Source organism: Neovison vison, chromosome 1, assembly GCF_020171115.1.
Source record: "Neovison vison isolate M4711 chromosome 1, ASM_NN_V1, whole genome shotgun sequence".
Taxonomy (NCBI): Eukaryota; Metazoa; Chordata; class Mammalia; order Carnivora; family Mustelidae; genus Neogale; species Neogale vison.
This window is the reverse complement of record NC_058091.1, coordinates 190,481,813-190,498,387: the sequence shown is the minus strand read 5'-3', so window position 1 is coordinate 190,498,387 and position 16,575 is coordinate 190,481,813. Positions and strand designations below refer to the sequence as shown.

At 36.4% G+C, this 16,575-nt stretch overlaps 1 long non-coding RNA gene across 1 annotated transcript in view; it reads left to right on the top strand.

Annotated features, from left to right (window-relative positions):
• Positions 1-504: 504 nt before the first annotated feature.
• The window catches only part of LOC122917068, a 282,102-nt gene continuing 266,031 nt past the window's right edge, over positions 505-16,575 (top strand). The window contains exons 1-2 of the long non-coding RNA XR_006386347.1: positions 505-597; positions 1,798-1,888. This is a non-coding gene — a long non-coding RNA (uncharacterized LOC122917068). The remainder of the gene's footprint in view (positions 598-1,797; positions 1,889-16,575) is intronic.

The window sequence follows — 16,575 nt, the reverse complement described above, 5'->3', positions numbered from 1 at the left end:
GGGCTCTTTGCTCAGCAGGGAACCTGCTTCCTCCTCTCTCTCTCTGCCTGCCTTTCTGCCTACTTGTGATCTCTGTCAAATAAATAAATAAAATCTTTAAAAAAAATAAAAATAAAAACAACATGGCTACGCATTTGCCTGTTTGTCAACCGGCATTTATTGAGATGCTAAGTTCCACAAAGGGCAACCGGGATCAGAGTTGCAAAAATGGAAAAGAAGGCTTCCCAAGGAACTCTAGGTACCTACGCAAGACAGACAAGGTATTTAAGATGCGATATGTCAAATTCCATAATGGTGATGACTAAAAGGTTAAAAGTACCACAGGTCAGGACATAACTGAATCGGACTGAGAGAATCAGCCAAATGTACTACTATTTCAATTAAAGGCTGAAGGTTGCCCATTAACTGTTGTGTTCAAAAGGTCATTGGCGAGAGCTCTGCAGCAGGCTTTGCAAAGTGCAGCGTCTTGCTACGTTGGCTGCTACAGCCACCAGAGGGCGCCCTTTCCCCCAACCGGAAATCCGTCTGCACCACACGGAGGCCCAGTTACTGCTGGCCGCGGGACTTTTGGAGTGTGGTCGAGGTCCCTGGCCCCAGGTGGGTTGGGGGAGAAAGGCGAAGGCTGCATGGGGGTACTTTAAGGAAGGGTACCTGGGAACACAATCTAGGGGCTAGGACTGAGTCAAAGGATGGCCTCGGGAAATGTGGGGAGGGGGCTGAGGAGATGCGGGTAGGAGGATATGGGCTCCCTGGGGCTCGAGGCGGGGTGGGGGTGGGGAGGGGAGAGGTGAGGGCTTTTATTTTTTTTTTTTTTAAAGATTTTATTTATTTGACAGAGAGAGATCACAAGTAGGCAGAGAGGCAGGCAGAGAGGAGGAAGCAGGCTCCCTGCTGAGCAGAGAGCCCGATAGGGAACTCGATCCCAGGAGCCTGGGATCACGACCCCAGCCGAAGGCAGCGGCTTAACCCACTGAGCCACCCAGGTGCCCCGGGTGAGGGCTTTTTGAGGCGGTGGTATTGGCCTGAGGATATTTAGGCAACGAAGAGAGGCGAGGAGGTCCTGAGAAGTGAGAGGAGGAGGCTTCTGTCTGGAGACAGACCGCCATTGGCTGGGAAGAGCCCCGCCCCCGTCCAGAGGGTGTGGGGGAGGGGGCGAGAGAAGAAATGAGTTAAAAAAGAGATCATTTGCTCCCTGATATGAGGAAGTGGTGATGCAACATGGGGGCTTAAGTGGGTAGGAGAAGAATAAATGAAACAAGATGGGACTGGGAGGGAGACAAACCATAAGTGACTCTTAATCTCACAAAACAAACTGAGGGTTGCTGGGGGGAGGGGGGTTTGGAGAAGGGGGGTGGGGTTATGGACATTGGGGAGGGTATGTGCCATGGTGAGTGCTGTGAAGTGTGTAAACCTGGCGATTCATAGACCTGTACCCCGGGGATAAAAATATATGTTTATAAAAAATAAAAAATTAAAAAAAAAGATCATTTGTCACTTAGTTAAAACGTATTCATTAAAGTAGTAGTGACATAAGCTAGATTCCAGTAGGATGAAGAGAGAATAGGAAAGTGGTAGTGCTCACCAATATCTGGCTTCCCTGCTTCCTTGCAACACCGTTGCCCTGTATCCAGCTGCAAACCCTTGCCTTTAGTGCGGGCATGTGACTGACTTCTGATCAGAGAAGTTTGGGCAGAAATTATGTTCAGCGCTACCAGATATGACCTCTAAAATCTCGTATGGACTCTTCTGTATTCTTTATAAAATTAAAAGAATTCTTGTTTTCTCATGTGGATGCAGGTGATCCAGAAGACTTGGTGAAATTGTGGAGCACAGGGAGGAAAAAGCCTTGGTTTCTTAACCACAGTGCGGAAGCTTATCTACAGACACGGTACTGTGACATGACTATCTTTAAATTTAATTTCTATTTCTTTAAGCCTGTGGATATTTGCTTTGCAGTATTTCAGGTTGCAGCAGTTTTTTAAAGCAGAGCGTCTAAACTCTTTGAAGGATTTTAATAATTCCTTAACATGTTTTATTGGGATGTCTGAATATATTCTTTTATTTACTTGTGATTTATTGCCTCTGGTTCCCACAGTCCCCAGAGTTAACATTTGTGCAGTTGGGTGCAGAGAGATGAGCCAAACCCGCACTGCCCTCATCAGAAGACACTCCTCTCCCTCCCCTTCCCTTCACTGCCACCCCAGCTGCTGTTTCTGCGCCTGCTGCTGTGGATCTGTACCCAGGTCGTGGTCAGCTTATTCTCTCAGAGTCTCGGGAGTCCTGGAGAGGGCTAGGCAGGCACATGTTGCTTTGACAACCCCTCCTGTGCTAGTTGCTGCCAGGTGTATCTTTTTTGCTTAGAGACAAGGTCTATAGTTACAAAGGATCTCACTTAGAAACGTAGGCCCTGAGATAAAAGTTTGTAACAATTTTAAGAAGGCAACAGCAGAGCATTAAACCAAGTGTGGAGTTCCCTTTTGGGCATGGAACCTTGTACAGCTGAGCAGATTGCCTGGCAACTGAGCTGGTGAAATTCCAAAGGTGGTGCAGGTGTAGGTGCTGTTTGATCCAGAGGTTTATAATGTCAGGATTTCATTCTATTTTTCTCTGTAGTTTTTCCGACTTTTCACTCTGAGTTATTTCCTATATTGGTTCCATCCTCTGACTAGCTTCCTGCCTGGAAGAAAAATGGTCATAGGAGTTCCGGATCTTTTATGAGTGTGTTAGGTAGTCGTAAGCAAAATTGTATTTTTGTTCCCTATATCTCATTCCATGTGTTGAGATTCTCGCCAGTTAAATAGGCATGGGTTACATGGCATGTGCTTAGGGGTAGGCTACCTGCTTGGCTTAGTGTAGATTATGTGCTTCACCACTGTCATAAGGTTTCCTGGAACCAGTGGCTCCCAGCAGGATAACTAAGGACTTTTGGAAAGTAGGAATTGGTACTGTGGAAGAAATCAGAAATGTCCAACACAAAACATTTCTTGAGTTAATGATTGACAGATTGGAATACTTTATATCCTGGGAGAGGGTTTGTAAATATGCTTCTTGTTTCTAAAGTCTTAACTGAAATTGTAACTAGTATCATATAAGCTGCTCTCTAGGTAAATATCACATGACAGTTGTTAAAAAATTGTGATGAGAAACAGATGTCTACTTAGGGATGTTGAAAAGAAGCACTGGGTACAGAAAATGCTTAGTGTTTTTCCAGCACTGCTGGAGAAAGATGTCTCAAGGCTTCAGATGACCAGTACTAGTTATATCCTAGATTTATGTCTCTCTGAAGATTTAAAGAATAAAATACTCACCTGATGTAAATATCCTTGCAGCAATGGCAACATTTCCTATAATTGTTCTGTGGTTAATGGACAGATTTATATGATTTGGTTTGCCTAATGAAACTGCACACTGGGAGGAAGTGGTATATATAAATTAATAGTAACTACTAATAAATTATCAATCTAGCTTAAAATAAGCCTTTTAAGAGAGTTCTGATGTGTTCCATCTCCCAAGAAACTGAATGTCATTCAGGAATGAAAAACCAAAGAAAATAACAAAATTTAAAACAAGTAAACAAAAAGATCTTGATGATGTTCTCAACTTGTATAGCTGAGGATCTGACCCCTGGTAATGTCATACATTTGTTTGTTCAGTAATTGATTAATATCATGTATTGGGCTCTCTAGTGTTGTTCTCAGGTTTGTGTTGAGATGCAAAGATAAGGCTAATCTGATAGAATGGACCTTTGGTCATTAGGCCCAAAATCTTGTTTTCTCACGATCTTAACAATAAATCCTAGCCATTGTCCCTGATTCCTATGCTTCACTACCAGATTGCAAAAATTCTATTATATAAATTTAGCTATAATTATATATACTTGTTGATTTTTTCTGGGGAGTTGTACTAAAATATGTACTTTTATAACATGTTATTATGTTATTTCTCTATCTAGAACTTATATATTAAATAGGAAAAATAGGCATGGAATGAAGAAAAATGTAATGTATTTGTTTTGATTATTAAATAATGCAGCATATAATTTGATTAATTTCATTGGCATTTATTTTTTACTATGATAGCCACTGAATTTAACTTTTGGGGGCTATGTTGTTTTTTACAAAGCAGATTATTAGATTATAATTCCCTTCCCCGAGTCATTTTTGGTTTGGGTTTTCAATTAACAAGACAAGCAATTACTACTGTTGAATCTGGCTGCTAGCCACTGTTTTTAATTGAAATGGTATTTTGCAAAATAAAGAGCATGAAGTAATTCAAGGAAGTGGTGTTGATGTGTTAACAGGAGTGAAGTATAAGGAATGGTGATTATATATTTTTAACATGCTAAAAATTTTCCAAATTAACAGTTGGTAAAATTGTTATGAATGTTGCAGCAAATTCATCTACTTCTTGGAGAAACTCGAATAATATGGGGGCACTTGCAAAGATGCTTTTTTCAAAGAGACAAACAGATCATAACAACATCACAGGAAAGCAGGACTTAGTTTAAATAGAAATAGCATGGCTTCAGAGTTAGATGGGTCTGGATGATCCCATATTGTCCATCATTTAGGTGAATGACCATAATTAAATACTGTAAACACTATGAAGCTTCAGTTCTCTCACCACTAGAAACTGGATTCAGATTTTACATTACAGATTTTTTGAGTGTGTTTGGAGAGTAAATGAGATAATATCTTGGAAAACACAGATTTCTGTGTCTGGAGTGTAGGTTTTCAATAAATGGTACATGCTGTTTTTGTGTTTGCTTATTGGGGGCATATTGATAGAAATGTATAGAAAAACAGATAACTTGTATGAAGAAGTTTTACATTCTACTGGTAGTCTATTAATATATATCAGTATTCAAATCTCACAATATACTTAACCTCAGTTAAATTTAGCATCTCCTTCTGCTCAGTTTTTTTTTTTTTTTTTTTCCTTGCTCAGTTTTGTTTTGAGCTCATCTAGAATGAATCTAAAGTCAGGATTAAAATCTTGCCAAGCCTATGAAGCCTATGCTGACCTCTGAAGTTTATAAATAAAGGTTATATTGCTTTCTGTAAAAACTATAGACTACATGCAAAAAAGAATGATTGCATAATCAAAATAACCAAAGCTAATTAATTATTAATTAATTCATTCATTTTTGTCCGTCACCAAATTTTTGTCTTGTGACTATTATAAGTCAGGAATCATCTGGGGCACTGGAAGTTTAATCTAGTTAGTTGAATGGTTTTCAGCCCTGGTCTCGTATTAGAATCACGTGGGAACATTTATAATGTTCGACTGCCTGGGCTCTATACCCAGAAATTCTGATTTAACTAATTTTTGTGAAGCTCAAATGTATCTTAAAATCTCCCCATGGCAATTGTAGGATGTAGCTGTGCTTTGAGAACCACATATTTAAAAAGGTGGATCTCAATCTTGTGAACAATTGTAATCGTCAAGGTAGTTTTAGAAAAATACTAATGTTTGGGTACCATTATTACTTGTGTGAGAGTTCTGCAATGTATGTAATGGAGGTCTAGGTCCTTGGATTTCCCACAAGAAGATTTGCGTGGGGATCTGTGCTGGAATATAGACAGCAGGAAGGAAGCAGCAAATACAAAGTTTATTAAAGCTAATGTACACTCTCAAGGTGGGATGGGGGCAGGTTTCAGGAGGTGAACTGGCCTCTGGCTTGTTTTGGTTGTTATTGGATCTCCCAGGGCTCGGAGGAGCTGTGAAGTACAGTGAGGTGGTATCTAATGGAGGCTGTTTCCGATAATTTCGGGGACGACTCCCACATGTTGGGAGAGGGAGTTTTTTACTCTGTAAGGTTTGTACCTGAACTGTCGTGGCAGCCTTTCTCCATCCTGACAGGAGCTGTGCTGGGAATGCAGCTGCATTATAATGAGTCTTGGGGTTACCCTGGAGCAGAGGTGGAAGAGAAGAGCTCATGCTCCACACCCGTGGCTCTGGATCTATCACCCCTAAGGTCTTGGAAACCATAAGATCAGGATGTTGTGCCCCTGGGCTTTTTAATTTGTAGCTTATTCATCATGGTGCTTGCCTCTAGCTCTTGTTTATATCATTCCCCTTCAAGGACTCTGCCTCTGGGCTTTCCTTCCTCTGCTTCTGTCTAGCTTCTACTTAACACCATCTTGGAGAATTTGATGTAATTGGCAATTTTAATATGCCAACAAATTTGAGAAGCACTAATTCTGGAAAAGATTAATAGAGGTTATGAATGTATTGAGTATGAAGTTACTGACATTGGGCGTGCCTAGTTTGGATATCAGGGAAGACTGTTCTGAAACAGTGGCTGTTGAACTGAGAACTGAATCATGGGTAGACAGCAGCATTTATGATGTGAATCTAGAAATGGGGGTGGTTCTTCAAGGGGAATGTGTTTAGAGGTTGTGAGAATGCGGAGAATAGCAAGGCATGAAGAGCAGGGAAAAAACTGGCATGAATTGAGGCAAGCAAGGTTGGTCACTGGGTTTGATCATGAAAGAGTTATATATCAATTATCAATTTATCAATTAGCAAATATCAGTTTTTTAAAAGATTTTATTTATTTATTTGACAGACAGAGATCACAAGTAGGCAGAGAGGCAGGCAGAGAGAGGAGGAAGCAGGCTCCCCGCTGAGTAGAGAGCCAGATGCAGGGCTCGATCCAGGACCCCGGCCGAAGGCAGAGGCTTTAACCCACTGAGCCACCCAGGTGCCCCAGCAATTATCAATTTTGATAAAGTTTTTCTACCCACAGTTTAGCTAATAAGTTAGAAGGAAGAAAAATGGTTGCAGATCTGTTGGGAAGCTCTTATGATATTCCAAGAGAGAGAGAATCGTGAATTAGTATAATGTGGTGATAAAGAAAGATGGAAAGATGAATGGATTTAAGAGAAGGAAGCCTTAGGATCTGCTAATTGATGAATTGGGGGCAGAGAGAAGAGGAAAAAATCAAGGATGCCCTATAAGTTTATGGATTATGTAATTAAGTGGCACATAATGCCATTTAAAGGGAAACTATTGAGTAAAAATGTGTTTGAAAGGAAAGATCATGCATTGATTTAATTGACTAACATTAACCATAATATTATAAATAAGAACAGGTACATAAAAAGAGGCAAAAAAAAAAAAAGGAAAAGGAAAAAGAAAGCCTATACATAATTAGGGTTAGGTTTAAAATCTGAAATCTCAAAGTAAAAAATATTAAATCAAAATAAAGGTATTTGTTGAAGTTTCTCTAAACTAATTCTTTGTGAAATGACTAAGGTTTCTTCTGAAAGGGAGAAAAAAGCAAGTGGGGGATACTCTAGTCTCTGATTTTTGCTTGCATTCCGTTTTTTTTTTTCTTTTGGTCATACTAAATAGATATGAATAAACATTAGCAAGCTAGATTCATCTATTCTTTAAATAGGTGGACAGTATTTGTATGTATGTAGTACTTTGAAATCCAATTAATGTACTTTTTATTATTGTTCATTCCTGGGAGTTTCTTTTTTCTTTTCTATCATTTTCCCTACTCATTTTCACATTTTGTTTTATCTTTTTAAGTTATAATTGACAAAACTGTAAGATATTTAAAATGTCGAATGTGATGATTTGATATAGGTATACATTGGAAAAGGATTTCCTTCCATTGAGTTCATTGATATATCTATCACCTCATTTGAGGTGACTTTGTTTTTGTTTGGTGAGGACATTTAAGTTCCACTCTCTTAGGAAATTTCAATTCTATAATACAGTGTTATCAACAATACTCATCATATTAAACATTAGATCCTCAGACTATCTTCACATTTTGAATCGGTAACATTCATTGCCTAAGGCATATTTATCATAGAACAAAGAAAGCACTGCTCAGATTTGATTAGAAAATCAGAGATTTTTACACTCATAGTATATCAGTGATAACAAATGTACTGATTTATAAATTACTCAAATTAGTTATTCTACAGATCAGTTTTAAAGCATAAGATCATAAGGGAAGGGAGGAAAACATAAAAGAAGATGAAATCATAGAGGCAGATAAACCATAAGAGACTCTTAATCGTAGGAAAAAAACTGTAGGTTGCTGGAGGCTGAGGGTGGGGGATGGAATAACTGGGTGATGGACATTAAGGAGGGCACATGATATAAGGAGCACTGTGTGTTATGTAAGACTGGTGATGAATCACTGAACTGTACCTCTGAAACTAATAATATATTATATGTTAATTAATTCAAATAATAAATAAATAAATAAATAAAAAAATAGTGGAACAAATAAAGATCAGGGATTGAAGCTCATGAACTTTTAGCATAGGATTTTTCAAACCAACAGACAGTAAAGTGAGTGTAGGATGCTCATGTAAGAGCAGTTGTCCTGGGCTTGGGAGATCAATTTCTAGGAAATCAAGAGAAGAGAATCAAGAGTATACTCTGGTGTTTGCTTGGGGAAGACATTTTGCCACATGGCTATTTCTTAGAGTCACAATTCTTTGGAAGAGAGGGGTAGGATGGTGATAGAACTACTTAGGTAGATTTGGAGAGAATCCCCAAGCCAGACTTTTTTTTACTTTATTTCTCAAGGTAGAGCCCAATCCTATTAATGAAGCCTTGCACCAAGACGAATCTAAGCTGATGGACTGAAGAAAGCTTCACAGAGAACCATATGCTTCAGTATGACTTTAGGAAAGAAAGTATAGCACCCATGTGTCCATGAAAGAGATGTCGTAGTATGGGATAGAGGGGGGTAGTTACTATAAGACACTAGATTTGGGGATGCCAATGGACAGCAGCAACAGTTGGTCAGCAACACCAACCATTATCGACCAGAGGTTGTTGTGGCATGTCTTATTTTAAGTTATTATTAATTTAATTAATGTAATATAATTGGATAATTATATATTGAGATATATTGAGATATATATTGAGATATATAAGCATAGAAGTACACTGATCTAAAGTACACCGCTCAATGAATCTTACATGTGTATCTCTCTGTATAATGACTGCTGTGGTCATTACCTTTCTTCTACCCCAGAATATTCCCCATGGCCCTTATAACCAGTAATCTACCCCTCTTAAGTAATTACTTTTTATCATCTTTCATCGACAGGTAGTTTTGCCAGTTCTTGAAATTCATGTAAATAGAATTACACAGCAAGTTCTCTTTTGTGACAGGCTTCTTTTCCTCAGAATAGTATTTTGAGATGTATCCATGTTTTGATGTGTACTCACTGTTTTTCTTCTCAATTTCTATGTAGTATTTAATTCTATAAATATACTACAATTTATTGTTTTTATTCTCCTCTTGTTGGACATTTTGATTATTTGCTGTATTCATGCTCCTTGTGAGCTGGAACTAGTGATTTGTTTCTGATGATTAGAATATGGCATATGTGACACGATGCCACTTCTGTTGGGTTCATTTACAAATGACTGATACTTTTGTGTTTTTGGCATTCTCTCTTTATTGCCTTATTGTTTTGTGTGCACTGATGAAGGAAGCTGCGCTTTGAAGATCTGGGGTAGCCTGTGACCCACAGTTAGCCAGAACTAAGGGTTTCAGTCCAGTAGACAATTAGGAACTGAAAACCACTGCCTCCTGTGTTTGGAAGCGGATGAGTCTGTAGATGATACCAGAGCCATGATTGACATCTTGATTGTAACCTTGTAGGAGACCTGGAAACAGAGGGCCCACCTTAGTTGTGCTCACATGTTGGGTACATAGAAACTGTGACATAATAAATATGCATTGTTTTAAGCCTGTAAGCTTTGGGGATAATTTGTTATTCAATAAGAGATAGCTGGTTGAATTGGGTATATTGTTTTATAACTGTCAAGTTGGTTGATACCGTTTTTCGGATTCTTACTGAAACAGGTAAACAGTTGGAGCAATTACATGAAAATAGGTTTTGTTAAGACTTTGGACAGCAGACAGTCATATACAGTGATATTTGAGAGATGAGAAACTAATAAGGTAAAGTTGTGATTGCCCAGTTTAGCCTTAAAAAGAGTTTTCAGGCGACATTGCAAGGAAGGGAGACTTACATGGAGTCTAGAAGACTCCCTAATTTGAGGAGCCAGAGCAAACATTTAGGAAGGACAGGAAAGCTTAAGTTCTTAGAGCTGAATATCCACAAGGAGAAAGGAACAAAGAAAGACAACTCTGGAATCTTCATTGGTTTCCCCTCTAGTGTTCAGTGGATACATTAACAAATGCATGTGTTAAAACTATATTAAGTCAGGGATTGTTCTATAGAACAATCACCATTCATCGAGCACTGATTAGAGTAGTCAGGTCTTGCCTCTTCACAATAATTAGCTTTAGAGAAATACTGCTTTGGGTCCACAGAATGAACTTCCAAGTATTTTAACTATGTTCTAGAACAAAGCCCGAGTATATTTATAGAAATTACATTATATATGTTATATATATTAATGGATATATATACAGTGTGTGTGAGAGTGTGTGAGTGTGTGTATCTTAGCCAAAATCTAATGAGGTAGAATTCACAATATACTACATCTAATGAACGTTTTGAAGCACACAAAAAAGAACCAGGGATGTATGATTATGAGGAGGAAAATAAATCAGTCTAAACCTACCTAGGTGTTAGAAATAGCATACAAGGACTAAAGCAGTTATTGTAACTCTGTTCCATAAATTCAAAAAGCAAAAGGAAGTTGGACATTTTATGTAGAGACGTGAGTTAAAAAATACATCAACTAAACACTGGATGAGATTAATGGCATATTAGATATGGAAGGAAAAAGATGTTACTGAACTTGAAGACATAGTAGTAGAAACTATCCAAAATGAATGCAGTGGGAAAAGGGAGAAAAAAAGAACTGAGGCCAGGAGACCTGGAGGACTACAAGTGGTATAATATATGTATATTGGAGAAAACCCAAACCCAGACCCAAACTTCTTTCCTCACCGTTTTATCCCCAATATCAAGCAGAGAACCTATATTATGGTAGGACTGAATAAAAAATATTTCTTAGGTGTATGAGTTAACATTTAAAGTGAATCAGGAATTGTGATCTTTATATCATTACTGACTTGAAGTATATTTATTAGGCAAGTGAACAAGATCTAAAATCCATTTTGTGGTAAATACTGAATATTATATATTACATATACAAATGTATATATTCTTGCTCAAACAGATGTTTAGATCACTATTTTGAATCTTTAGTAATTAAATCTGTTTCTATATGTTGAATAGTCAAGAGGGAGAAAAATACACAGTGAACAAAGAGTTCACATTTGAGCAGCAGAAAAAGATACAGACATGCTACAAACCTGCAAGCACTCACAGTAGAAATACGCATTTATTCATAGAATAGAGACAAATTTATTTATTGTATGGGTTCAATAAGAACAGGACTTCTGAAGACAAGTATGAAATGGATCTTCCTAATATTCTTGTGAGCTATTGACTTACATGGCATTTCTAAAAAGTCATTGTAGTCTCTGTCCTATAGCAGTCCTGTGCAGTTCATTTTAATCAAGAGTTGGTGCCGACAGCACTTCCCTTTAATATAGAATACCTTTAGGAGATAATTTAAGGGGACTCCCTAAAAATTTCTTTTATAGACAAAAAAGACCTACTACATTTTTTATCAGATTCTTCTTATCTGAGGTTCCTGCTACTTGAAATCATGGAGGCAGGAGCTAGATTTCAGTCTACTACTTTCAAAGAGGCAGAACATATGGGCTACCCATAATGGTTTCCTTTCAAAGAGTGCAGTATATAAAGCAGGGGGAAGAATGACTTTACAGTGAAGAAGGCTGACATTTAATCTGTTCTAAGATCATAAGTTTATCAAAAAAGTGAAGTAGAAGACATGAATAATATACTTAGTATATAAGAGAGGAATAAGTATCTGTGACAGTGAATAAGAGCAAGTTTTGAATAAAATCTAAGAGACTTGACATTCCCTAACTTTAGCTGTTTTTAAATATTAAGCTTTTATTATGTTTTGTTGACCTAAGATTTTATTTGTAAGCACACTGATTGAGTCCCTACAGTCTAGGTACTTCCCAGTAACCAAGGACTTCAAGACTATGGAACAGGTTAGGTAAGATACTTATTTGATACTGGCTTTACCTTCTTATGCTTTAATGTTTATACTGAAAGCATTTTATTTCAGTATATATATATATATATATATATATATTTATATTTTTTATATTTTATATTTTTATTTTAAATTTTATTATATATTTTCAGCAGTTTATTTCAAAAACTGGTGACTACAAAGAGTGAAAAATGGATATTCAAAAGTGAAAAAATAAATATATGACCTGGCTTGAAGAATCTCACAGTCTAGTGAGCGAGATTAATGCATAAACAATTAAAGTGCAATGCATTTTGTGCTATGATAAGGCAGGGGAGGGAATGCCTAAGCATTCTGAGCTTCCTAGCACAAAGTCTTAGAAAAGTCCTGATCACCCTTGTTTTTTGCTTCATTAAAGTGTAAAGTCACTTTTACTCAAAACCCTGCTGTTTTCAAAGCATCTTTCTTTTCTTAGGCCATAATCTCTTTTTTTCTTAATAAAGTCATAGAATATTAATGTTGAGACAATAAAAGGGTTACTTAAGCTCATCCATTATATCTTACTAACTCATTCACGAGTCCCATGTGGAGTATCTGAATTAAAGGTCATCTACCCTATGTTTGAGCCCCTTTAGGCTGGAAAACTCAATATATTTTGGAGTAACCAAGTTCACTGTTGTAACAACCCAATTATTTAAAATGTTCTTTAACAGTAACTCTTAGTTTTGCTTCTAGTATTTTTTCATTTATTATAGACCTGCCTTTGTTTCTTTCAAGCTTTAAATAGAGGACATTAATAGAAACACATATGTAATTTAAAATTTTAATTACTTTTCAGGTACAAATGGCAGAATAAATTCATAAACATCAATGAAAACATTTTATGCAGCTTTAATGTATTACATATTTAATAGCTGTCATTTTAGTGGGATATCATTAAATATTATTTCTCAACTTGTGGTAAGTGTGTTTCAGTTAATGTTAATAGTTCATAAAAATTTTTAAGACTATCTCCAACTCATCTAAAAAATATAATTTTGATCAATAAAAAAGTGCTTTTAAATGGCACCATAAAGAGTAATCGAATAGAACTAGGTTAAAGCAAATGAAGTAGTAAAGAAATTTTTCTTCATCTGAAAAATTCATTGAAGAATATTTGTGGGTTTTAAACATGTCATTAGGAAGCATTATTCTTAGGGATGTGGTATGGAGAGGTACATTTAAAGTATATATCTAGATATCAAAGGTAGAATGAAAAATACTCAAGTGACTTGAATAATATATTTCTCTTGATTGTTGAATCTATTACAAAAAAAAGAATGAAATCAGTTATGTGTGATGTTGAGATTTTATATATAGTAAATAAAACATTAATGAAAATATTAACAGACAGGCAGTAATTTAAGGTTCTATATTCCCTGCTTTCTTGAATTGGTAATGTCAATTGTTATCTCCTTTCTGATATAAGAAAATTAAAACGTATGTCTTAAAATTTTTAAGTAGTCAGATTGACTTCTTGTATTTACTGGTTAAGTTATTTTTGTTAGGGGCGCCTGGGTGGCTCAGTGGTTAAATCCTGACCCCTTGGCTTAGGTGATGATCCCAGGGTTCTGGGATTGAGCCCTCCATCGGGCTCTCTGCTCAGCGGGGAGCCTGCTTCACTTCCTCTCTCTCTGCCTGCCTCTCTGCCTGCTTGTGATCTCTGTCTGTCAAATAAATAAATAAAATCCTTAAAAAAAAAAGTAACAGAAAGAAACAATATGAAAACTGTATGTTTTTTCACATTCCTTTACGTTTGCAGTTAGTGTTTATAATGTCTAGAAAGTTATTCAATTTTAATATTCCAAAGTGAGTATTAAACTCTCTGCATTTAAAGAATAATTGCATACCTTTTGTAAAATTAAAACCTAAATTATACTTATTCTTAATTTAACATAATGTTCCCAATTTTGGCTGGCCAACCTTCTATATTTCCTTAAGTGTTCTACAACCTTGATATATATAGAATTGAAGAATGTCAGATGTGGTCAATAAAATGCTACTAATTCTACTTATGTACTTCTAATATTGCAAGTTACAATAAACTTATTCTCTTTATGAGCTCCTCTATGTTTTGAATTTCACAAGTATTCTTTCACATTAGTGATTACTTTATCTAGTATACCTACAATGATGTTCACTTTAGTTGCAATTATCTTTACCATGAATATAGACCTTTACTGTCATCTGTATTTATTCTTGTTGGCCTTATATGCACTATAGGAGATATATCCACTTATATTCACTGTAGGGGATATATCCATATATCTCTATGGATCTTTATATCCTCTGCAGATATAGATATATTCTATAGATATATCCTATCTATTCATATCTATATCTATATCTATATCTATATCTATATATATATATCACCTACAGTGAAAAATATTGTGATGGTTAACCTTATTTGCCACCTTGACTGAATCATGGGGTACCCAGATATTTGACTGTACATTGTTTTTGGGTGTGTCTGAATCATCAAAGTAGATTGGCCTCCCTGATACAGGTGGAGATCATCCAAACCTTTGAGGGCCCTTTGAAATAAGTCAGAGAAAGGCAATTATCATATGATCTCTCTGATATGAGGAATTTGAGAGGCAGGGCAGGAAATCATGGCGGGGAGGGAGGGACAACTGAAACAAGAAGGGACCTGGGAGGGAAACAAACCATGTGAGACTCTATTTTTTTTTTTTAAGTATTTTTTAAAAGATTTTATTTACTTTTTTGACAGGGAGAGATCACAAGTAGGGAGACGGCGGGGGGGGGGGCACGCAGGCTCCCTGCTGAGCAGAGAGCCCAATGTGGAACTCAATCCCAGGACCCTGAGATCATGACCTAAGCCATCCAGGTGTCCCCATAAGAGACTCTTAATCTCAAGGAACAAACTTAGAGTTGTTGGAGGGGAGGAAGGTGGGAGGAATGGGGTGGCTGGGTTATGGGCATTGGGGAGGGTATGTGCTATGGTGAGTGCTATGAATTGTGTTAAGACTGATGAATCACAGACCCGTATCCCTGAAACAAATAATACATTATATGTTAATATATTATATGTTAATAGTACATTATATGTTATTTTTTTTTAAAAAGTTGGAAGAAGGAAGAATTTGTTCTCTGCTTCACTGTTTGAACCAGGGCAAGAATATTCTTCTGCCTATTGATTGCGATTTATACCCTCAGCTCCCTGGTTCTCAGGCCTTTGGACTCAAACTGAGTTATATTTCCACTTGAATTACACCACTGCTTTCCTGGGTCTCCAGCTTGCTGATGGGTGATGGTGGGACTTTCCAGTCTCCATAGACATGTAATGAACTTCTTAAAATAAATATATAAGATATTTTAAGATTTTTAAATATTTTAAATATTATAATCCTCCTATATATATAATACATGCTTATATCTATTATATGTATTTTATATATGTATTACATCTCTCTCTCTTTATATAATATATCTATATCTCCTATTGATTCTTTTCTCTTGACATTCCTATAAAATACATACACTTATGTATGCATATACATATATATATATAAATGAATATCATAATATATCACAATGTATGTATTATGATATCTATCTGTCATAACCTCTTTATCTATCATGCCTATGTTTGGGCTTCCAAGCAAGTCTCAGTAGTGAAATAGGTCAGTGATTTGTTTCAAAAGTTTGGAATAAACCAAAAAAACAAAAACAAAAACTTAAAGGATAAAAGCAAAAAGAAAGGAAAATTACTGAAATCATTTGTATAAAGATGTTATAAGTTTTTTAGATGGACAGAAAAGTTACATTAATTTTAGTAAACGAAATATATATGTTATTTTAGGCAATTAATTTACCTTACAAGTGGGATTTGGTTTCCTAAGACAAGAAATGAAATGGGTTTTCTTCCAGATTGTTTCCTGAAGACATTCTAATATATTCATTAGGTCAAAAAGGCCAATCATATTCCGTGTGTCATTAGAAATAGTATGGGGAACAACCCAGAAAACATCATTATAAAGTTATCTTATTTTTCATTGGAATTAGCAAAAAATCAGAAACATTATGAAAGCTGTCAAGTCCTTTGGAAAATCTGTAGGAACCATGATGTCAAAGGTAACACTAGAACCTCAAGTTCACCAGGATAATTCTCCCCATCTATTTTCTGTTTCTACTTGCCTGTTCTTAGCTTTATTTTGCAAGCTGTTTCCCTTCATATGGTTGGGATGAGGACCAACATTACCCATTCCCAGTTTTAATCATTTTCCCAAGAAAGCACTATTATTTTTCTCCACTCTCTTCATATCAGTCCTGGACTCTGATTACTATGCCTTGTTCCCAAACCAATCCCCATCTCCAGGAGAAATGACCTAATTTATGTTGATCAACTTTGTATCAGTATATGTCCACTGAAATCAGGGAATTGGACATTAAGTTTATAATCAGGAATAGAAGGATATGGAATGATACAGCAGGTGACCAAAAGCAATAAACACTATTTTCCATTATATATAG